This window comes from Rhinatrema bivittatum, chromosome 2, assembly GCF_901001135.1.
Source record: "Rhinatrema bivittatum chromosome 2, aRhiBiv1.1, whole genome shotgun sequence".
Classification (NCBI taxonomy): Eukaryota; Metazoa; Chordata; class Amphibia; order Gymnophiona; family Rhinatrematidae; genus Rhinatrema; species Rhinatrema bivittatum.
The window spans coordinates 92,360,724-92,386,522 of record NC_042616.1 but is presented as its reverse complement, the minus strand read 5'-3'; positions in this window follow the sequence as shown (position 1 = coordinate 92,386,522).

The window sequence follows — 25,799 nt, the reverse complement described above, 5'->3', positions numbered from 1 at the left end:
TGTTTGTTTGTTTTTTTAAACTTGGTGCAATATATGTGGTTCCTGAACATATATTTTTCTATGTGTGCAATGAAGATTATGTAAAATGTTCTTTATGAAATTTTGTATGAAATAAAATGTTTCAATAATTTTATGTATCACTATAATGTAGCCACATTCTCTGGCAATGAATTCCAGAGTTTGACTATGCACTGAGTGAAAAAGAATTTTATTTGATTTGTTTTAATTGAGGTACTTGCTAACTTCATGGAGTTCCCTCTAGTCCTTCTATTATCTGAGAGAGAAAATAACCGATTTACATTAACCTGTTCAAATCCTGTCATGATTTTGTAGACCTCTATCATATCTCCCTTCAGTCATCTCTTCTCCAAACTAAACAGCCCTAACTTCCTTAGCCTTTCCTATTAGGTCAGCCATTCCATGAAAATTATCATTTTGGTCGCCCTTATCTGCACTTTCTTCAGTGTAACTATAACTTTTTTTGAGGTGCGGTGACCAGAATTGCACACAGTATTCAAAAAATGTGGTCTCACCATGGAGCGATACAGAAGCATTATGACATCCATCATTTTATTTGCCATTCCCTTCTTAATTATTCCTAACATTCTGTTTGCTTTCTTGATCGCCACAGAATGTTGAGTCAACAATTTAAATGTATTACCCTGTTTCCTGGGTGGTAACTCCTAAGATAGAACCTAACATTGTGTAACTACAGCAAAGGTTATTTTTCCCTATATGCATCACTTTGCACTTGTCCATGTTAAATTTCATCTGCCATTTGGAAGCCCAATATTCCAGTCTCTCAACCTGCAATTTATCACAATCCACTTGAGATTTAACTACTCTGCATAATTTTGTGTCATCCGCAAATTTGATTACCTCACCTCATCTCAGCACCGGTCCAAGTACAGATCCCTAAGGCACTCCACTGTTTACCTTTTTCCACTGTGAAAACAGACCATTTAATCCTACTCTCTGTTTACTGTCTTTTAAATAGCTTGTAAAACACAAAAGGACATCACCTCCTATTCCGTGACTTTTTAGTTTTCTTAGAAGTCTTTCATGTGAGACTTTGTTGAACGCCTTCTGAAAATCCAAATACACCCCATCTACCAGTTTACCTTTGTCCACATGTTTTTTCACCCCTTCAAAAAAATGTAGGAGATTTGTGAGGTAAAACCATGCTGGCTGTGTCGCATTACACCCTGTCTATCTAAATGTTTTGTGATTTTATTCTTTATAACAGTTTCCATGATTTTTCCCACACTGAAGTCAGGCTCACTGGTCTATAGTTTCCCAGATCACCCTTGGAGCCCTTTTTAAATATCGGGTTACATTGGCCATCTTCCAATCTTCAGGTACAAAGGATTATTTTAATGATAGGTTACAAATTATTTGAAATAGGTCTGACATTTCATTTTTTAGTTCTGGGGTACATACAATCTGGTCCAGGTGATTTACTACTCTTCAGTTTGTCAATCTAACCTACCACATCTTCCAAGTTCACCGTGATTTGGTTCAGTTCATCTGAATCATTACGTTTGATAATCTTCTCCTTTACAGGTATCTCCCCAACATCATCTTCAGTAAACACCAAAGCAAAGAAATCATTTAATCTCTCCACGATGGCCTCATCTTTTCTAAGTGCCCCTTTAACTCTTGATCATCTAATGATCCAATTGACTCTCCCACAGGCTTTCTGCTTCAGATATATTTTAAAAAGTTTTTCTTGTGAGTTTTTGCCTCTACAACTAACTTCTTTGCAAATTCTCTCTTAGCCTGTCTTATCAATGTCTTACATTTAACTTGCCAATGCTTATGCTTAACGCTATTTTCTAATGATGGATCCTTCTTTAATTTTTGAATGAAGATCTCTTGGCTAAAATAGCCTCTTTCACCTCACTTTTTAGTCATGCTGGCAATCGTTTGACCTTCCTTCCACCTTTCGTAATGCATGGAATACATATAGACTGTGCTTCTATGATCGTATTTTTTAACAAATGTCCACGCCTGTTGCACGCTTTTACCTTTGTAGCTGCACCTTTCAATTTTCTTTTTTACTATTTTTCTCATTTTATCAAAGTTTCCCTTTTGAAGGTTTAATACTAGAGCCATGGATTTACTTACTGTCCCCCTTCTAGTCATTAATTCAAATTTGATCATATTATGATCACTGTAGCCAAGCGGCCCCACCACCATTACCTCTCTCACCAAATCATGCACTCCACTGAGAATTAGATCTAAAATTGCTCACTTTCTCATCAGTTCCTGAACCAATTGCTCCATAATCTGTCATTAACTGCATCCAGGAACTATCTCTCTGGCATGTCCTGATGTTTTACTTACCCAGTCATTATTGGAGTAATTGAAATCTCCCATTATTACTGCACTACCAATTTGGTTAGCTTCCCTAATTTCACTTAGCATTTCACTGTCGATCTCACCATCTTGGCCAGGTGGATGGTAGTATACTCCTATCACTATACTCTTCCCCAACATGCAAGGGATTTCTACCCATAAAGATTCAATTGTGCATTTAGTCTCATGCAAGATCACCAAGATGCTCCTCTCAGCCACTGTGATATAATTTGTACTCTAGTATAGCACTATTCCATTGGTTATCTTATTTCCAACATGTCTCTGAGTTGCTGATTAACTCTATGTCATCATTCACTGCTTTACAATCTAATTCTCCCATCTAACTACTTAGACTTCAGGGATTAGCATGCAAACATTTCAAAGTGTGTTTTTTGTTTGAATTAACATTCTGCTTTTCAGTTGACAGGGATAAATTGGAATCTTTTAGCTAAGGTGAGTTTTTAATTATAGGCACTTTGATTACCCTTCTTATTATTGTAACCTCTCTGTTGGGATGCCCTAACTCTATGCTTCATTAGTATCAATCGAAGATACCTCCCTCCGAAGCATGCACTGCTGAGCAACTGTCGGCTTTCCCCTTTGATTTAGTTTAAAAGCTGTTCTATCTCCTTTTAAAAGGTTAGTGCCAGCAGCCTGGTTCCACCTTGGTTAAGATGGAGTCCATCCCTTCAGAAAAGACTCCCCCTTCCCAAAAAGGTTCCACAGCTCCTTGCAAAACTGAATCCTTCTTCTTTGTACCATCCTCTCTCATCCACTTATTGAGACTCTGGAGCTCTGCCTGCCTCTGGGGACCTGCGCATGGAACAGGGAGCATTTCAGAGAATGCTACCCTGGAGGTTATGGATTTCAGCTTTCTACCTAAGAACCTAAATTTGCTTTCAGAACCTCCCTCCCATATTTTCCTATGTCGTTAGTGTCCACATGTACCATGACATAGAAACATAGAAACATAGAAATGACGGCAGAAGAAGACCAAACGGCCCATCCAGTCTGCCCAGCAAGCTTCACACATTTTTTCTCTCATACTTATCTGTTTCTCTTAGCTCTTGGTTCTATTTCCGTTCCACCCCCACCATTAATGTAGAGAGCAATGATGGAGCTGCATTCAAGTGAAATATCTAGCTTGATTAGTTAGGGGTAGTAGGGGTAGTAACCGCTGCAATAAGCAAGCTACACCCATGCTTATTTGTTTTACCCAGACTATGTTATACAGCCCTTATTGGTTGTTTTTCTTCTCCCCTGCCGTTGAAGCAGGGAGCTATGCTGGATATGCGTGAAGTATCAGTTTTTTTTCTCCCCTGCCGTTGAAGCAGAGAGCTATGCTGGATATGCGTGAAGTATCAGTTTTTCTTCTCTCCTGCCGTTGAAGCAGAGAGCTATGCTGGATATGCGTGAAGTATCAGTTTTTCTCCCATGCCGTTGAAGCAGAGAGCCATGCTGGATATGCATCGAAAGTGAAGTATCAGGCACATTTGGTTTGGGGTAGTACCCGCCGTAACAAGCCAGCTACTCCCCGCTTTGTGAGCGCGAACCCTTTTTTCTTCTCCCCTGTCCCCAGCACTGTCTAAAATCTTGTCTAGGTGATATGTGAGGTCTGTCACCTTTGCACCAGGTAGGTATGTAACCAGGCGATCCTCATGCCCACCAGCCACCCAGTGTTGCGCTGGAGGTGGACCCTTGGCCTGGCGCAGGATTGGTATGGCCTTCTCAGGGTTCCCAGATGGCACCTGCCACCAGGAGGCGGAGCGCACGAGGAGAATGAGGCTAGCTGGAGCTTCACCAATAACAGTCCAGGGACTCCTTGGGTTGAGCCCTTGGATTCCTGGACCGCCTGGGCTTAGGTGGGCCTCTGAGGGCCTCCCAGAAAGGTAGCAGAGAGGTGTGCCCACCATTAGCAAGGGTGCGCGGCTGGTGGAGTACAGATGAGCTAGACTTGAACAGAGGGTACCGGAGACCAAAGGAACAAGACGGGAACTGGAGGTCCTCTGGTCAGGATAGGCAGCGTCTAGTGGTCTAGCTTGGAGAAGGCCGCGGGTGATGTCCGAACAGGCAGGCCTGGTGGTCCCAGGAGTAGCAAAGAGAGTGTGCTTATGGAGCAAAAGGGTCAAAGCCAGGGTATCCATCTGAGGGTGGTCAGCCAAAGCAAGGGTCATTTCCAGGTATTAGTCCAATCATGGTCAGAGACAACCAAAGGTCAGTTCCAGGCAGCGGTCCAAACATGGTCAGAGGCAAGCAGAGGTCAATTCCAGGCAGTGGTCCAAACGTGGTCAGAGGCAAGCAGAGGTCAATACCGTGAATCAGTCCGAGCGTGGTCAAAGGCTAGCTGAGGTGAGTACCATTAATCAGTCCGAGGAGGTACAACCAGGGAAGCAGAACAGGAACAGGAACAGGAACAGACACTGGAGCACAGGAAGGACCACGGGAACACAGGAACGCAGGAACACTGGAGACACAGGAACACAGGAGCACTGGAAGACACAGGAACACAGGAATGCAGGAACAGGAATGCAGGAACACTGGAACGAGCAAGGAACAAGGAGCGCAGGAACACAGGACAGCAACTAGCTTCTCATATGAGATGACCCGTTTGCCAAGGCGAGGGCCTCGCCTTCTAAGTGGTGCTCCAGTGACGTAATCGGGAGGCGTCCGGCCCGAGGTTCCCACCCTGGGCCCTTTAAATGTGGGAGTGCGGGCCGTGAGCACACCTAGGGGCATGGCCGAGAATGCGGAGCCCCATTGGGATCTCCGCTGTGAGGCCTGCAAGGAAGGAAGTGAGCAGGGAAGGCGCAGAGGACGCCGCGAACCGGCAGCAGCAGCGAGGGAGGAATGCCCGGAGCTCATGGAGGGAAGCGTAAGGTGAGCAGGCCCGGTCACGGCGCCAGCACAGCTGGGACACGCAACACCCAGCTGTTTACATTCCTAATAATCAAATCACAAACTATGATGGCCGACCTAACCCTTCCCTCCTGGGCAGTAGCCCTGGGAGACACATCCTTGGTGCGGAAGGACAATGCACCACCTGGAGAGCAGGTCCTTAATACAGGATCATTTCCTGCTGCACCAGGTGGATTCTCTCCGATCATGAGACCTTCCTCCTCCAAGGCAGCACCAGGGCTGCCAGACTGGTGCTGGGCTTGACTACTATGTCCCTGAAGGTCTCATCTATATACCTTTCTGTCTGCCTCAGCAACTCTAGGTCTGCCACGCTAGCCTCCAGAGATCAACTCATTCTCTGAGAGACAGGAGCTCTTTGCATCGGATGCACATGTACAATTTCTCATAGGCAGGTAAAAAACCATGCATGTGATGTGATGTATGACCTCTATTCATATCTCCCCCCAGCCATCTCTTCTCCAAGCTGAAGAGCCGTAACCTCTTCAGTCATTCCTCAAAAGGGAATTGCTTCATCCCCTATATCATTTTATCATGCCTTCTGTGTATCTTAAAATGGCAGAGGCTTGTCCAATTCCCTTTGTCACTGATTTTACCCTTTTTTAACCTTAATTTTGGCCAAAAATCCTTAGATTCCATTGATGCTGTTTTCACACTATCTCCTGCATTTGCATTCTTGACAAGGACATACCTGGAGTCCCCTTTCTTCATACACATGCTCTCATACTTTAACTTATCTGTTTCTTAGAATATATTTTTGTCTATAAACTTCATGTTGAGAATGGTACCAAATTTAGACTAGTCACCATTGTCATACACATGGCAGAGTCTTGCCTGAGGCCCCAAACCATTTCTCACACACACCCTTATTTTTTTTTTTTTCTCATTTTGTCTAATTTTGAGTTACTTTGCTTAATTGGCTGAGACTGCAGCCTGGATGTGATGCCACTATGATGTCACCCAAAACCACATCCTAAAACATAATACAGCACCAGAGGCTTTCCCAGTGCCCCTGGACACCCTTCTCAACCTTTGTCATTGAAACTGTGGAAGCACAGACTTCCTACACCAGGCCATTACTCCTCGCTGCTCGCTCTGTGAGGTCAGGCTTGTGAAGATGAGAGATAGCAGCCAGAGAAACTTTGCTCACTTTTGCCCATCTTCTTCCTCTCCACCTCATCTAACGAATCTACGCCCATCTCAGGGTGAACAAAGCTCTAAAGTTCCCAGGTTTTAAGTCATATTGGGGAGTGGATGGGAGCACAGTTATCCTTTTGACAGGGCAGCAATGCAAGTAGCACCAACCCTGTCTGCTGTCATTTACTATGTTACTGTGTTACTATGTTAGATCTACTTTTTTGGAATTTTCTGGGTGACCCAGACTGGCTACTGTCAGAGGCAGGATGTTGGGCTTGAAGGACCTTGGTCTAAACCAGCATGGTATTTCTTTTCTTCTATGTTCTTAAGTTCTTAACTAGGTCAGACTATTTTGCCCTCCTTTTTTGGAACCCTTCTTACCCTACCCATGTACACCATTAGTACTTTCCTCATCTGGTAGACCTATCTTTTAAAATCATGTAGTACCCTCGGGGCTATACTATCTGTGGAATAAAAAATATTTTCGGTATTATATGCCATGAGATTGGTCTCCCTTGCTGCTGGAATGAGGAAAAAGGCTGATCGATGACTTCCATCTGATCCCTCAGCTATTTACCACATTCAGAGTGTCAGTGTGTTGCTCAGTGTTGGTTGCCACAGTGATGATTATCTGTCAATAGGGCTGCCACAGTGATCTTTTGCTGATGCAGAAGGTGAGAGCAAGAGGCTGAAAGCTTCTAGCAGGATTGCATAATACCCCAAACTGACTCTGCTTGCCCTCACCCCCTACCATTCAACCCTAGTAACAGGCCGATTCAGTAAAAGTTGCAGGATGCGCTATTACCCCTTACTGTATAAGGGGTAAAGCTAGCGTGTCGAAAACGCACGTCCAAACCCAGGCTAACAGTGCGCTCCACCGGAGCTGCCTTCACCAGGATCTGCCTTCACCAGTCTCCTCTTCCTTCTTATCACCGCTGGCTCATGTGAATGGGAGGAGAGGTTGAGTTGGTTGACTGCAGTCATGTTAAGGCTCAGAACTCATCTTTATTTCTCACATGCCACTATTATAAAAGATCTTAGTATTTCCTAAAACTCCCTAAGAGTCTCAGCAATATCAGTACTTTCCTACTGATTATTTCCATCCTTGGCATATATAATTAAGGTGTACATATTAGCAGTTAAGCTAATGGTTTAAAATAATGAAATCAATAGTACAAGCTAATGATATTTTAAATGCTATTGGATTTAAGCATTACAATATTCTCCCAGAGATGAGGGTTACAGGAATTTAGTTAAAGGCAATTTAGTAGCTTAAAAATAAGTTTGAGGTTTATATATATTACATTTTGATCCTTTAGACCCATTATTTTTCTATTAGGTAGCATGCCAGATCTTTTTCCTGATTAAAATTAGCAAATGTAGTCCATTAAAAATATATTGCACCTGCTTTTTTGGTGCCTCAAGTGTAGTATCTAAACTTGTCCACGTGAAATCTTAATGATCATCTGTTCCTTATGTTGAAATATTTGCATTGACTGCCCATAAAGCAGCGTATAAGATTAAAAAATTTAAACTTTGGTTTATAAAATTGTCCATCATAGGGCTCCTCAGTATCTTAATGATCTTCTAACTATACACACTTCTTCTCGATGTTTGCGTTCTGGAGAAAAATTAGTATTTGCAAAGGCTACAGAAAAATGAAGGTTCTAAAGAACACAATTCTCAAACAATTGTGAAACGAAACAGAAATCAAAGGGAATCAATTTGTCTAGGCATTATAAAGCGCTTTTCTTACATCTATCAACTTTATTTTTTAAAACACCTTATCACAAACGTTTTTTACAATTTTTTTCACAATTATGAAAAAATTAGTATTCAACATTCGTACTATAAAATAAGTGCATTTAAAGGAGACTTGTAAGCAAGCTTTCTCAATTATTGGAGCACAGATGTGGAATGTTTTACTTAAAATTCTCCAATTTGTGGCAGACTATAAACTTTTACGCAAGCAATTAAAATCATGGCATTTTGCTACGTTTTCTGAAGCTGTAACCTTTCCATTGTTTTCAATGTTATTTGTTTCTGCTTTCTAATATTTTATCATTAAATATGTGAATTGTGTTATGCTCAGGCTTGTCAACCCTTGGCCGATGGGAGGATGGTATACCTTTCGGAGGATCCGTAGGTTCTCTCGTCGGGTGGCGAGGCACAGCAGAAGACGGGGCCAGCTGACCCTTGGCACTGGGGACTGAGACGACTGTGGAGGTGGATGAAGAGACGAGAAGAGGAGCTGTGTCTTCACCCCTGGAAGTCTGTGGTCCCCCCAGGAGGAGCCCGTAGGAACCCAGACCGCTAGGACTTAGGTGGACCTTTGAGAGGTCAGGTGTCGGAGCAAGGGCTGACTGGAGCTTCGCCCTGGAAGCCCGCGGTCCCCCCAGGAGGAGTCCATAGGGACCTGGGCCGCTGGGACTTAAGCAGGCCCTTGGAGACAGTAGTCTTGAAGGAGTCCTAGGTCGAGTGCCAGAGGGTCATCACTCACCAGTACGAAGTCACACACCAGAGAATCACCGCTTGCCAATCCGAAGTCGTATACCAGAGAATCACCGTAAGCCAATCCGAAGTTAGGAACCGGGAACACCAAGACGAAGAGGAACAGCAATCCAAGCACAAGGAACTCACTGAAGCAAGCAGACTAGACAGCGCTGGAGATCGTTGCCAAGTCACAGGATGAGCAGAGGAAGTCTTCCTTTATACTTCCCCTGCTTAGGCTGCTGAGGAATAGGTGAAGTTTGTTAAAGGGATCAGTTCTCTTTAAATCAGTGGAGGAGGCGTGGCCTCCTCAGGAAGAGGCTCTAAATGTGATTTGACGGACTTTAGAATCAAGATCTGACCCTATTCGAACCCCTACGGAATTTTTGTTGAAATTGGCACGCTTAGCTTTAACAAAAAATTATTTCATTTTTGATTCACAATTTTACCAGCAGATTAAGGGCACGGCGATGGGTGCCACAATGGCCCCTAGCCTAGCCTGTCTATACGTTGCTATGTTTGAAGAGACGTTTATTTATCCATCTGCATGGTCATGGTTTTTTTCAGTTTGGCTAAGATATATCGATGACATATTTTTAGTCTGGTCAGGAACGGATGTACAATTTTTTGTATTTCTGGACTGGCTAAATAGTTGTGACAGTAATCTCCAATTTAACTTTGATATACAAACTAGCAGTATTTCTTTTTTGGATATTTTGATTTCTGTCTCCAATAATTGTTTTAACACTACTATTTTCCGCAAACACACAGACAAAAATACACTTTTACAATATAGGAGCTGTCACCCACATTTCCTTAAACAAAACATTCCTACAGGACAATTCTTAAGGTTACGATGTCTGTGTTCTACTAAAGAGGAATTATATGCTTCAAGCTAAGCAGATGCTGACATGGTTCACCCTGTGGGGGTACCCATATAGAATTTTGAAACGTGCTCTTTACGTTAATAGAGACCTTTTATTTTTACCAAGAAATCCATCTGATGAGGATTCTATAAATTGCATTTTGCCATTTTCAGTACAGAGTAAGACCATTTCAAATCTTATACAGAAGCATTGGTCAGCATTATTGTTGGATCGTTTTTTTCATTCTACCCTCCGGTTCACATATCGAAGGGGAAAAAATTTAAAAGACATGTTGGTCCATACAGTATCGAGCCCTTTAACTATCTCTGATATAAGTGGCCACAAGCCATGTGGCCACTGCACAGTATGTTCTTTGACAACGATCATGTTTGAATTTACCCATCCTGGCACCTCTAGAATGTTTACACTTCAAGGTCCATCTGATTGTACTACTACCGGGGTTGTGTATGTGATTTACTGCCCGTGCAATAAACTATGGGGCGGATTTTAAGAGCCCTGCTCGCCTAAATCCGCCCAAATCCGGGCAGATTTAGGCGAGCAGGGCCCTGCGCGCCGGTGAGCCTATTTTACTTAGGCCTACCGGCGTGCGCAGAACCCTGGGACTCACGTAAGTCCCTGGGTTTTCTGAGGGGGGCGTGTCGGGGGCGTGTCGGGGGTGGGCCCGAACCGCGCAGCGTTTTCGGGGCGTGTCGGGAGCGTTCCGGGGGCGGGCTCGGGGGCGTGGCCGCGCCCTCAGGACCCGCCCCCAGGTCGCGTCCCGGCACGCTAGCGGCCCGCTGGCGTGCGGGAATTTACGTCTCCCTCCGGGAGGCGTAAATCCCCCGACAAAGGTAAGAGGGGGGTTTAGACAGGGCCGGGCGGGTGGGTTAGGTAGGAGAAGGGAGGGGAAGGTGAGGGGAGGGAATGGGGGTAGGCTGCGCGGCTCGGCGCGCGCCGGCTATACGGAATTGATAGCCTTGCGCGCGCCAATCCAGGATTTTAGCGGATACGCGCGGCTACGCGCGTATCTACTAAAATCCTGCGTACTTTTGCTGGCGCCTGATGCGCCAGCAAAAGTACGCCAAATCGCGCGGTTTGAAAATCTACCCCTATATGTGGGTAAAACGAAACGGATGGTAAAGACTCGCATAATAGAACATAGATCGAACATAAAAAATCAAAGGGAAAATGAGCCATTGGTCGAACATTGGATACAACAGCAGCATCAAATAACAGATTTGAAATTTTTTGTATTGGATGTGGTCCGTCCCCCGCCGCAGGGCGTCAATCACTCTGAATTGTTAATTCAAAGGGAACAAAAATGGATTTATCTTCTTGACACAGTGACCCCTGGTGGCCTTAATAGTGAATTAGAGTGGAGTTTCTTTACCTAACAGTCTTTAACTTACCTGCCGTGATCTGATTGGCTCTCCATTCTTGGATTTTGATTGGCTGATAACACTCGTGCCAAAATGTGGCTCGGCGTTTAAAATGCCGGCCCAGTGATATTGCATTTGCACTCCCTGTTAACCTGTTGCTGAAATTCTTTAAGGTATGTTCCATGTTTAATTCTATTGAAGTTTATGTCGGTTTGTACCCCCAGGGGCGGATTTTAAGAGCCCTGCTCGCCTAAATCCGCCCAAAACCGGGTGGATTTAGGCGAGCAGGGCCCTGCGCGCCGGGAAGCCTATTTTACATAGGCCTACCGGCGCGCGCAGGGTTCTCCGGGGGGCGTGTCGGGGGCGTGTCGGGGGCAGTCCCGGTCGTTGCGGCGTTTTCGGGGCGTGTCGGCAGCGTTTTGGGGGCGGGTACGGGGCGTGGCTACGGCCCGGGGCGGTCCGGGGGCGTGGCCGCGCCCTCCGTACCCGCCCCCAGGTCGCGGCCCGGCGCGCAGGAGGCCCGCTGGCGCGCGGGGATTTACGCCTCCCTCCGGGAGGCGTAAATCCCCCAACAAAGGTAAGGGGGGGTGTAGACAGGGCCGGGCGGGTGGGTTAGGTAGAGGAAGGGAGGGGAAGGTGAGGGGAGGGCGTTAGAGGATTCCCTCCGAGGCCGCTCCGATTTCGGAGCGGCCTTGGAGGGAACGGGGGTAGGCTGCGCAGCTCGGCGCGCGCCGGCTATACAAAATCCATAGCCTTGCGCGCGCCGATCCAGGTTTTTAGCAGATACGCGCGGCTCCGCGCGTATCTACTAAAATCCAGCGTACTTTTGTTTGCGCCTGGAGCGCAAACAAAAGTAGGCTATTCGCGCTCCTTTTAAAATCCGCCCCCCAGTGTATTGGGATCCATGTTAAATGTTGGAATTTTAATTTTTAGATCTTGTGATTATATGGTGTTATCCCTCCCGACGCAGCCAGCGGGAGAAACACGGGGTCCGTGTCGTGGGACCCCTACCTGTGATTGGAACTATACGATAAAACTTGACAGTGGAGTTGCCATTTGAATTGTTGTAAACTAAATAAATATTTGGATCCAACGAGTTATTCTGCACTTGCTGTTTGTCCGGTAATTGAAGTCTCCCATTATTACTTCACTACCAATTTGGTTAACTTCCCTAATTTCTCTTAGCATTTCACTTTCAGTCTCACCATCTTGACCAGGTGGACAGTAGTATACTCCTATCACTATAGTCTTCCCCGACACACAAGGGATTTCTACCCATAAAGATTCAATTGTGCATTTAGTCTCATGCAGAATGTTTATCCTTTGGACTCTTTGCCATCCCAGACATAAAGCGCCACACTGCCTCCCGGGTGCTCCTCTCTGTCATTGCAATATAATTTGTACCCCGGTATAGCACTGTCCCATTGGTTGTCCTTCTTCCACCATGTCTCTGAGATGCCAATTAAGTCTATGTCATCATTCATTGCTGTACATTCTAATTCTCCCATCTTACTTCTTAGACTTCTGGCATTAGCATACAAACATTTCAAAGTTTGTTTTTTGTTTTTATTTTCATTCAGCATTTTAATTGATAGGGAAAAGTTAGAATTTTTTAGCTGAGTTTTTAGTTACAGGCACTTGGACTACTTTTCTTATAATCTGAAACTCACTTTCGGGATGCCCTAATTCTAATACATCATTAGTATCCTTTGAAGATACCTCTCTCCGAACCATGCGCTGCTGAGCAACTGTCGGCTTTCTCCTTTGTTTTAGTTTAAAAGCTGCTCTATCTCCTTTTTAAAAGTTAGCGCCAGCAGTCTGGTTCCACCCTGGTTAAGGTGGAGCCCATCCCTTCAGAAGAGACTCCCCCTTCCCCAAAAGGTTCCCCAGTTCCTAACAAAACTGAATCCCTCTTCTTTGTACCATTGTCTCATCCACGCATTGAGACTCCGGAGCTCTGCCTGCCTCTGGTGACCTGCGCGTGGAACAGGGAGCATTTCAGAGAATGCTACCCTGGAGGTTCTGGATTTAAGCTTTCTACCTAAGAGCCTAAATTTGGCTTCCAGAACCTCCCTCCCACATTTTCCTATGTCGTTGGTGCCCACATATACCATGACAGCCAGCTCCTTCCCAGCACTGTCTAAAATCTATCTAGGTGACACGTGAGGTCTGCCACCTTTGCACCAGGTAGGCATGTTACCAGGCGATCCTCACGCCCACCAACTATGACTGCCGACCTAACCCTTCCCTCCTGGGCAGTAGGCCTTAAGGAGATATCCTCGGTGCAAAAGGACAATGCTTCACCTGGAGAGCAGGTCCTTGCTACAGGATCCTTTCCTGCTGCATCAGGTTGATGCTCTCCAATCATGAGACCTTCTTCCTCCAAAGCAGCACCAGGGCTGCCAGTCTGAAGTTGGGAGTAGGCTACTATGTCCCTGAAGGTCTCATCTATGAAACTCTCTGTCTGCCTCAGCTACTCCAGGTCTGCCTCTCTAGCCTCCAGAGATTGGACTCGTTCTTTGAGAGACAGGAGCTCATTACATCGCATGCACATTTACAATTTCTCACCGGCGGGTAAAAAATCATACATGTGACACTCGATGCAAAAGACTGGGAAGCCCCCCTCTTGCTGCTGGACTGCTGCCTTCATCTCAACTTTGTTCAGTTCCTACTTAAGTTTTAGGTTGCTATGGGAGTAGGAATGTGTCTAATTAATGTCCTTTAAATGTATTAGTGAATTCACTATGGGGCAGCTTTTCAAAGGGGTACGTGCGTAGCCCCCGAAAAGCTGCCCCTTCCACCCCCCTGCGCGCACCGAGCCTATGTTGCATAGGCTCGGCGGCACGCGTAAGCCCCGGGATGTGAGTAAGTCCCGGGGCTTTCCTGGGAAGGTGTGTTGGGGGCGTGTCGGGGGCGCGTTGCGGCCGGCGTGTCATCGGGGGCATTCCGGGGGTGGGGTCGTGGGCATGGTTCCGGCCCAGGGGCGTTCCGGCGGCGTGGACGTGACCTCCAGACCAGCCCCCTGGACCGGAACATGGCACGTCGGCGTGCGCAAGTTACGCCTGCCTCGGGCAGGCTTAACTTTTGAAATAAAGGTGGGGGGGGAATTAGTTAGGGCCAGGGGCGGGTTAGTTAGGGGAAGGAAAGGGAAGGTGGGGGGCGCCGGAAAGAAAGTTCCCTCCGAGGCCGTTCCGATTTTGGAGTGGCCTTGGAGGGAACGGAGGCAGGCTGTGCGGCTCGGCGCGTGCAGGCTGCCGATTTTGCGCAGCCTTGCGTGCGCCGACCCCGGATTTTAAAAGATACACGCGTATCTTTTAAAATCCGGCGTACTTTTGTTTGCGCCAGTTGTGCGAACAAAAGTACGTGCGTGCGTACTTTTTAAAAATCTGCCCCTATATGTGTCCTACATGGGAATGATCAAACTCTCAATAAGGTATTGTTTGTTTTTTTTAAGTGGCACCTGCCTATAAATTAAAGGATGAGCTAGGGGTGCGTGGGCGAGGAGTGGGAGGGTTGGGAAATACAAACAGTCTAACTTCAGTTAGTTAACCAGAGTGACTCACTGCTGTCTTGATTAACAAATGTTGGTACCTAATCAAACCAAATCACACTACCTCAACACCTTTCCAAGGTGAGTATCTAAACTGAACTTTTCAACCTTTTTACTTAGGTATACACTGCTCCTAGCTTACTTCTATCTTCTGGTTGACCTCAGCTTGTTCTCTGACCCCCCCCCCCCCCCCGATTGCCGCTTGTCATGCTCCTTTGAAACCAAAAGCTGTCCAGACCCACCATGTCATATTATTGGCCCCACAAAAATATGATAGCTTCCACCATGATGTAACCAGAAGGGAAGATGGTGGCTCCCCATCGATTTAGGGAGCGGGAGCTATGATTTGCCCACAACTCTTGACTGAGCAGACACCAGGGGATCTCTAGAATTCAGGAGCTACTAGCCATAAATATTGTGACCTCATTTACTACAGGATGTGAAGCACTAGAGATGTGAATCGGAACCGGAATCGGTTCGGATTCCGGTTCCGATTCACATGTGGGGTTTTTTCCATCGGGCCCGATCGCGGTTTTGTTTATCGGCTGTGCCCGAACTGATAAACAAAACCCCGCCCCCGACCCTTTAAAACTAATCTCTTTGCTTCCCCCACCCTCCTGACCCCCCAAAAAACATTTTACAGGTACCTGGTGGTCTAGTGGGGGTCCCGGGAGCGATCTCCCACTCTCGGGCCATCGGCTGCCACTAATAAAAATGGCGCTGATGGCCTTTGCCCTTACCATGTGACAGGGTATCCGTGCCATTGGCCGGCCCCTGTCACATGGTAGGAGCACTGAATGGCCCGTGCCATTTTTAAAGATGGCACCAGCCATCCAGTGCTCCCTCAACCTAGCTTGAGAGACTCACATCAAGCTAGGTTGAGAGAACATTGCCCAAATCTCATCTTGAAGTGAGTTTCCTCACTCCAAAGGCCAGCAAATCTTCACAAGAGACCACTGTTCTGTTCGTAGGTGTCACGTAGAATGTCAAAGTGGCCCCTAACCCCCTACACTCTTACCTAAACCCCACCTCGAGTTACTAGGTGGGCCTACCATAGGGATATAAATATCTACCTATGGGCCATGACATTATGGCCAGGTGCTCTCTCTCTCTCTCTCTCTCTCTCTCTCTCTCTCTCTCTCTCTCTCTCTCTCTCTCTCTCTCCTCCCCCCCCCCCCCAAGTTGCAACAATCCTTTGTGCTGGAGGAGCTTGTGAATCCAGGCTCAGGGATGCCTTGTCTGCAGGAAGATGTGGGACTTCCTCAGTTCCCTAGGAAACTGCTTATGAAGTTGTATATGCATTGCTGACCCAAAGAGGAAGAAGGGTATGGAGGGAAGACCCTCACTTTTTCTTTTTATTTTTGAGGTATAGGAACACAAGAAAAAAAGGTATAAAAGAAACCAGAGCTGAAGCAGCAAAGCATGCAACTTCTGACTATGCGGCCCATACTGATCTTTTAAACCTTTTTACTTAGGTACACACAAACTCTAAGTTATTAACTACCTTGGCTTGCTTTTTATATCAGCCATACACAAACTCTAAACTATTAATTTCCTTTAGCTTGTTTTTTATATCAGACACACAAAAGCTCTATACTATTATCTGCCTTGGCTTGCTTTTAATATCAGACCACACATACAAACTAAAGAATATTCCACACTATTTCAGCTCTCCTCCAAACTTAAGTCCTAAAATTTCCCAAAGCAATATTTAATGATCCTTTTCAGCCACCAGAAAGATGATCTTCTCCTTTCAATATTCCCTCTGGACCAAAAAAGACATGATGTGGTATTCTTGGATTTCAGTAAGAATTTTGAATTAGTATGGTCCGTGTGGTTGCTATGTGTAATTACTAACCCCTTAAGAATGAGGTATAGCCCTGATCTCAAAACTGCTAGATATGACTGAGATTTTTAAATCTGCTTGATTCAATTTGCCAGTCTGTTTATGATATTCAGAAAATGGAGTGGGGTCTTAATTAATTGCTTCATCACTACTACTTAGGGATGGTTCTGAATATGATTATTTAAACCCACAATTTAATTTTAAATAAATCTTCTTTCTTTCTCAATTTAATCATTCACACCTGTCAAGAAACAGGTACAATATTTCCACATTCCTGTTCCCTGTTTTATTGTTAACTCTGCTTTTTTTTTTTAACTTTGTTCAAGTTTTCAAGAATTCACAAATTATTACCATTCATACTTCACATACATTCATGCTTTTTTCAATTTTCTAAATGCTTTTTAAGATTTTTTTAAACACTTTTCTCACAAACAGATCAGAGCTAAGTGTCTGTGCTTCTCCTTTCTTCAGGCTTCCAACATTGTCTCCCAAATGAATTCCAGATATTCTTACAGCTAAATCAATTCTTTCAATGACAACACTGTTTAAAAAATTTCCTTTGCTACTCTGATACTCCTGATTTCAGCCCCCTGTTAAACTTCCATCATCTTATTTCAGATAAAGAGACTTTATAGATTAATTCCACATTTTTTTAATTAAATCAATATAGGGGATTAGTCACTTTACTCCTTCTGCATCCTTCCTCCCAACTGTCTTGCTAGTAAACATTTTTTTTCTTTGCAGCATGAAGATTCTCTAGAGTGGAAAACTGATATCTGTGAAAATGCAAATTAGGTCTGTCCAAGGGACCTTAATGCAGGCAGCCTGCATTTGTTTTCCTGCATTTGTTTTCCTTTTCTCATTGACTGCTAAGAAGTAGATAATTTCCAGAGTGTGCCACCATTAGACTATTGCAGGTGTGGCCAATTCTGGTCCTCGAGAGCCACAAACTGGCCAAGTTTGCAGGATAACCACAATGAATATGCACGAGCTAGAGTTACATTCAATGCAGATCTCTCTCATGCATATTCATTGTGGATATCCTGAAATCCTGGACTATTTGTGGCTCTCAAGGACCGGATTTGGCCACTCCTGGACTATTGATTCTAGTACTTTTTATTTTAAAATTATATGAGCGGCTTTCCTATCATTACGTCTTATCTAACCTGGCCTCCGTTTACTTATTTTTTATGTGTCTTCCCCTGCCATGATTAAATAATTCTGCCCCAAGCTCTGATGTCACCACCAGACGGGCTCCATTCAAATCAGCAGCAGCAGATTCAACAGCAGCAGTGAGAGCTTCCCTGACACTATCACTATTTTAATGTACCCCCTAGAGCCTTATTTTATTTTTAAATCAGCAGCAGGAGTGCTCTATGGCTCTCACTCTCGTATCACTGCCTGCCTAAGCCCTGCCTCATTCTGCTTACAGCAAAGGACCTTAGCAGCAACAGAGAGAAAACAAACAAAGGCACTGCAGGAAGAAGTCTATAAACCAACACTCCCAAGGCTGCCCTCCCAAACCCCTCCTTTTATTTAAAAAAAAAAATGGAACTCCATCCTCAGGGACAGAGCCCTACACCTTGCATCCTTACCCCTCAAATCTCAAGGCACCCCACTGCCACCACTGGTGAGTCCATCTTCTTTTTTAGAAATTCGACCCCCATTTACACTAGACTCTTCTGCAAATGGTGCAGCTCTTTCTGTAGCCTTGCAGACCCTCAGAAATGGTGACCTCCAGAGAGGGGTCTGGCATTGCTGCCTGGTATCAAAGGTATGCCTTTACTAGGACTGGTGAAAGAACCCTTGGATAACATCCCTTTCTCCTTTGTGCAGATTTTCTTTACTGGGTATTCTTTGTGAGTAAGGATTGGTCATCCAAGGTGGTGGTGGTATGGGCTCAAGGTTGCTGTTTTCTCCCACAGTATTGGAGGCCTATGGCTCCTTGTAAGCTGTCAGTCATCACTCATCACTCCAGTTGAAGTCACAGTTATGGGGGACCTCCAGGGCCACATTTAAGATTTTGGCACTCATAGGCAGGACTCAAGTAGGGAAGGGGAGCCCTCCTCAGAGCACAGATGGGGTCCACAGTGCCACAACAGCAACCCTTTGAAGTGGTGCTGGCACACAGCCCTAAAACAACCAATAGCAGATTCCTCCTTGGAATGGGTATTTGGCATTTGCAAAATTTGGCACCCTAAGCAGTTGCCTATGTTGTCTATTCCTATATCCAGACCTAAGGATCTCCGCAAGTCACGTGGACATGTGAAAAAAATGGAGAAAAGAATAAGTAATCTGCACATGCATCCCTTTAGCTCCCATGACAAAAATGTAGTTCTTCTACAGCTTTTCTGTCCTCCAGCTCCCAAGTACCAGTAATCTGGACCATATTGTGCCCAGTCTTCTGCATCAATAAAGGTCCAGGATTGTCCTCAGCCCTACCAGTGGGATCCCCAACTACTAGGCCCCTCTTTTTCGGTAAGTTAGCAACGCCTTAAATTCACAAATTCAAGAACATGAGCATTGTAAGGTGTGGGGAAGGATAGGTGAAACATCTTTTTCTGTTTAGGTCACCTGGGGAGGATTTTCAAAGCTACACACGTAAATCCAGGCGGATTTACGTGCGTAGGGGGGGTTATGCACGCCAGGCCCATTTTCAAAAGGCCCGGTGGCACGCATAAAGCCCCGGGACATGCATATGTCCCTGGGCTCAAAAAAGGGGCCTCTGGAGGCAGGCACAATATAAAATAAAGGTAGGGGGGATTTAGGTAGGGCTGGGGGGCGGGCCGAAGGAAAGTTCCCTCCGAGGCCGCTCTGATTTCGGAGCGGCCTCGGAGGGAACGGGGAAAGCCATCGGGGCTCCCCTAGGGCTCGGCGCATGCAAGGTGCACTAATGTGCACCACCTTGCACGTGCCAACTCCGGATTTTATAACATGCACACGGCTGCGTGTGCATATTATAAAATCGGGCGTAGATTTGTGTGCGCCGGGTTGCGCACACAAATCTGCGCCCACACATAGCTATTAAAATCCAGCCCCTGGTGCACATTCATCCACAGGAACTCATGGACATCTAGCAGGAAAAATAATAGTCATAGTAAATGCAATTCATAGAGGGGCTGATGTAATAAGCTGCACTAAGCCTACTACGTTTTTACTAACATTTTAGCATGGGTTCAGCACTAACCTTATCCAGGTATGTAAAAAGGGCTTTAGTGCTGAAAAAACCCACACTAAAAAAACTGTGGCAAGCTTAGGATAAGTGCATGCAAATTGCAGGATAATTATCTAATTAGCTATTACCCTGCAATGCAAAGAGGTGCACTAAGTGGAAGGCTATCTAGCATATCTCCTTTTACCATGAAAAATGTAATGCCTGCTAGAGGCAGGTGTTAAACTACCTGCAGAACCAAACCCCACTCTTAAACAGGCTGATCCTGCCCCCACCTTAAAAAAAATTAACTGGAACCCCAGCTGAACTCCTCCACCCTCCCAAACTGCTCACCTTAACACATTTTGGGTCTGGGTGTCTAGATCAATGGGATCGGTGGGTCTCTAGGCCCCCTCCCAGCCCCTTCATCTTAAAGAAATTGAATCGTCCTGAATGAACTCCCCCATCCACCTTTTGGAATCCATTAGTTATCATCAGAACCCCCCAAAATCCCCTCTGTACCCCAGAAGGCCCTGGCTCCTCCAAATGGCTGTTCTTCCCTCAACTGAAAGCCAATTGTTCCCTCCACCGTGAAATGTCAGTGAACAGACCAATCCCCTTTCAGATTTCTGAAGACAACTTTCAGAAAAGGAATTGGTACTTTCACTGACATGTGACAGTGCATGGACCAATCAGCAGGCTGTCACGGTCAGGCTGGCTAGGGTCAGGGATTCTCCCAACTAGAGTGGTACATAACTTCACGGCAGAGCAAGGCAAGGTCTTCAGCCTGACCAGTCCCCTCCCCTTTGGGTTGAGCCCATAGGTTCTGGGGGTCAACAGGACTTCCTTGCCATGGTATATGATCGTAGTCAGACAAAGCAGAAACTGGAGACAAGGCTGGAACTGAGAATACATACAGAAACTAGATCTGATCCAGGCAGGATCTGGTGAAAAGCAGGAGCTGGAGACAAGGGCTGGAACTGAAGACAAGGACTGGACTTGAACAGGACTACAGGAACAAGGCAAGGACATTACAAGCACAGATAACCAGGAACTAAAGCACAGAAAGAAACAAACAAAGCAAGGAAACAACAGACAAGAGCCAAGCAGGCATCAAGGCAAAGCAAGAAGGCCAAGCAGGCCACAGGACAAGATAGAAAAACTGGGCAGGCCACAGGACAAGGCAAAAAGGCCAGGAAGGTCACAAAGCAAGGCAGGAAGGTTGAACAGACAACAGGTAGCAAGGTAAAGCAAGGTGGGCAATGCAAAGAGTCAAGGTGACTCAATGAAGAGGCACTGAGTACAGGGAGAGGCAGGGCTAAAAAGGGCTGGAACTGATGCATCTTGTGATCATCAAAGAGATGGCTTGCACAGGAGAGAGGGCAGCTCTGTGAGGACCTCTGTTGGCAGGGAGGCTCCCTAGCAGCCAGAGAGTGAAGGAGTGAATAAATTAATATCAAGTGTTGGGACACCCTAGGGGACCAACACCTCCCAATCCCCATATCCCTTTCTAGCAGGTATGAGAATGATGGCAGACAATGAAAATTCGCATGGAATTTAAACAAACCTCAATCCCTATTCCCAATCCTGTGTTCTTTTCAAGTAGGTGCAAAAAAGCACTGATCAGACAATGGGGATTCACGCAGAGTGTAAACAAATCTTAATCCCTATTTCCCAATCAATATCCTTCTCAGTGGGTCCAACAAAATACAGACACCACAATGGGGAGTCATGCAAGGCTTCAACAAACTTTGATCCCTAGTTCGCAATCCATATTCCACTTCTTACACCAAAAATGTTGGAATTACCTCTCAGGATTAGTATTCCCACACCCAAGGACACTTATTATAATTCACAACTGTTTGGGATGCAATAAGAATTTTTCTGCCAAGCTTTATTTATTCCATAGGAATATAAGAATTGCCATGCTAGGCCAAACCAAAGTCCATCAAGTCTGGCATCCTGTCTGCGAAAGTGGCCAATCCGGGTCCCAAATACCTGGCAGATCCCATAAAGTAGGTCTAATTCCTGTTAATGACTCCCAGGGATCGTAGTAGCTTTCTTTAGTCTACCTAGCTAATAATGTGCTATGGACTTTTCCTCCAGGAACTTGTCCAGATGTCTTTTAAATCCCGCTATGTTAGTCGCCTGGATCATGTCCCCTGAGAACAGATTCCACAGCTTGATAGAGTGCTGATTGAAAAAGTACTTTCTATGATCTGTTTTGAATCTGCTGGATGTTAGTTTCATGGAGTGTTCCCTTGTTTTAGCATAATTTGAAATGGTAAATAACCAAACTTTATTTACCCATTCCATCTCATTCATAATTTTAGAAACTTCTATCATGTCCCCTCTCAGCAGGCACTTTTCCAAGTTGAAGAGCCTTTGTAGCCTCTCATCATAAAAGAGATGTTCCATCCCCTTTATCATTTTCTTAAAACTGTTAATTTTTTTTTTAATTCTTTATTTTCAATTTTTTGAAACGTACCAGGAAACAAATATCCTTACAGAAAAACGTCTCAAAAAAGGAAAAACAGGTTACAAATATCACTTATTTCTCATCATATATGTTATTAGACATTTAAATTATAAGAAAAAGAAAATATAGCAATTAGGGGGGCTGAAGGAGCATTATTTTCATCAGCAAATAATATCATTTACATCTACAATAACGATGAACACGCTGATTCTGCTTCATCCAAATTTTCTTATTCAAACCAGGCAGGCATAACTTGTGCGCGCCGATCCCCCATCATGGCCGCTGTGCCGGAGGCCTCAGCCCCGCCCCTGCCCTGCCCCTCCCCTTTCACAAAGCTCCGGGACATACGCACGTCCCGGGGCTTGCGCGCGTCGCTGGGCCTATGCAAAATAGGCTCGGCGCGCACAGGAGCAGTTACACGCATGAATCCCTAGGATTTACGAGCATAACCCTTTTAAAATCTGCCCCATTATGTTTCAACATAAATGTCAGCTTTTCTATTAGTGCAATCTCTTAAATTTGTTTATGCCACTAGCTCCAGAGTTTGAGCTGATTTCCACAGCATCGCAATAGTGAATCTACGCGCATGTATCAGATAGTGTCCTAATATCCTCTTAGAAGTGATCAGCTATTGTCCTTCTCACCTCCCAAATAGAGCTCTGGTGTAAGGTATAGTCCCACTCTCATAATATCCGATATCACCCTTCTGATGCTTCTCCAAAAGCAGCCACCATTTTTGCACTCTAAATTCAGGACAATAGGGATCTACCTAGCTAGAAACCCAGCTGGATCATTGCCTTCAGTCTTTTCTGGCATCTCCACAATATGCAAATTATTGTGGTGGTCCCTATTTTCTGTGTCGTTTTTCAATACTGCGCTTATGGGCCCGCTATAGCACTTCAAAGCGCTATGATGGATATTTCTGGGAAATGCGCCATCATCAAACCCATCCTCAAAAAACCACATCTCGACCCCTACGACCTCTCCAACTACAGACCTATCTCAAATCTCTCATTCATATCCAAGATCATAGAGAAACACGTCAACCTCCAACTTTCTGAACACCTTGAAACTCATAACATCCTCTACCCCACCCAACATGGCTTCAGAAAATCCCTCAGCACCGAGACCCTTCTTCTATCTCTCACTGTCTTAAGAGGCTTTGACGCCGGTCAATCTTTCCTACTCATCTTACTGGACATCTCCGCTGCCTTCGACACCGTAAATCATAACATACTCACGACACGACTGATGGAGATTGGCCTCAGCGAAACAACCCTCAACTGGTTTCAATCATACCTATCCAATAGATCCTTCAAAGTTCACATCAACAACAGCGAATCTGAACAATTTCCGCTCCCTCATGGAGTCCCTCAAGGTTCCTCCCTCTCATCTACTCTATTCAACATATACATGCTCCCTCTCTGTAAACTCCTCTCCAGTATGGACCTCACATTCTTCATCTACGCAGACGACGTCCAGATTCTTCTCCCCATCAAAGAAAGCATACCTAACACCATCACCCTCTGGACCTCTCTCTCCATCCAAATATCAGATCTCCTCACGCAGATATCCCTCACCCTCAACCACAAAAAAACCGAAATCCTGTACTTATCAAACAAAAACACATCCAACTCTAGCAAAGACGGCACCCCCAACCAGCCACTCACCACACTTTCCAACGAGGTCAGAGACCTAGGCATCCACATTAACTCAAACCTCAACCTGAAGAAACACATCAACCTGACAATCAGAGAAGGTTTCTACAAACTAAAAATCCTCAAGAAACTCAAACCACTTCTATTCCACCATGACTACCGCACAGTACTCCAAACCCTCATACTATACAAGTTAGACTACTGTAATTCCCTCCTCCTCGGTCTGCCCGCCACTACCACCAAACCACTTCAGCTACTCCAAAACGCCGCAGCCAGATCCTCACAAATACCAACCAAACCTCACACATCACCCCTACTCTAAAAGCTCTACACTGGCTACCCATATCACACAGATCTCAATACAAAACCCTCACCATACTACACAAAACCATCAACAACCAAAAAATCAAATGGACTAAAAACCCTCCCCAACTACATCATAGCCAGAAATGCCTACGCTCCCAAAACACAGGCCTCCTGATCATTCCACATACAAACCTTGCTCACCTGACTTCTACTAGACAACGCTCCTTCTCAGTAGCTGGTCCAACCCTCTGGAACCAGCTACCCTCACACCTCAGACTGGAACCTTCCCTCCAAACATTCAAAAAACAACTGAAAACATGGCTATTCCAGAAAGCCTACCACCTTGCGACCTAACACCTCCTCCCCCCTCCCCCATCCCCTCCCATCCCTCCCCCCACCCTCTCCTCTATCTCACAGACACCTCAAGAAAGCCTCATTGTATAAAGGTTACTATATTTAATTAACGTATAAAGGTTGCTATGTTATTAAGTATTTTATAAAGGTCACTATGTATAAAGTAATACATAATTGACGCAATGTATAAAATAATGTTTCTGTGTTCCTTTGAGTTCCATTGTAAAAATGTTACTATGCATATGTTAATGTTACAATGTAAAAATAGTACAACCCTTCCGTCATACTATTACCCTGTTATAATGTGAACTGATGTGATGTACACCAACAAATGTCGGTATATAAAAGCAAATAAATAAATAAAATAAATTTCCATATCTTCAACATACTCCACCACATTATCCAACCACATATTCATCTCTTCAGTATTGGAAAGAAGTTGTCTCATATGATCCACCACCATTTCAAGTCTGGCATTGAGGATGGAGTGTATCTTCTCCGCTAACTGCTGCATTTCTGCCTTCTTGGCATTCACCATTTCATACGGGGGCACCAGCATGCTGGAAGCCTCATTTTCCTGTGCCGTTTCATCTGAGGCTATCTCTTGCAGCAGTGTTTTTTCAGCTAGATCTCATCATTCACACTACAGTGCCTAGTCTCCCCAGAGCATGGAGATCGATTTTTTCTTTTGGTCTTTTTAGCCATCTCTGATCCAAAGTAGGCTTGTGAAGGAGGACATAAACATAAAAGTGAGAGCAAGTCAAGGGAGCTGCCACCTATTGCTGAGACATTGCGTGAGCTCTCAGCTTTATCATGTTTGTCGCCCTCCTCTTTTAGTTCCACTATGTCTTTCTTGAGATGGGGCAACCTGAACTGCACACAATTTACAAGGTGCAGTCACACCATAGCCCGATACAGAGGCAATATGATATTTTCCATTTTATTCTCCATTCCTTTTCGAATCATTCCTAACATTCAATTTGCTTTTTTTGATCACTGCCACACACACTGAGCAGAGAATTTCAACATATTGTCCACAAGGACTCCAAGGTCCTTTTCCTGGGTGGTGACTTCCAGTATAGAATCCAGCATCATGTACCTGTAGTTGGAATTATTTTTTCCTATGTGTATCACTTTAAATTTCACTTCACCTACCATTCAGTTGCCCATTCTCCAAGGCTCACAAGTACCACTGCTGTTTTAACAACTTTGAATAATTTTGTGACCTGCAAATTTGATCACCTCACTCATCATTCCCTTTTCTAGATAATTTATGAATATGTTAAACAGCACAAATCCAATCCCTGGGGTA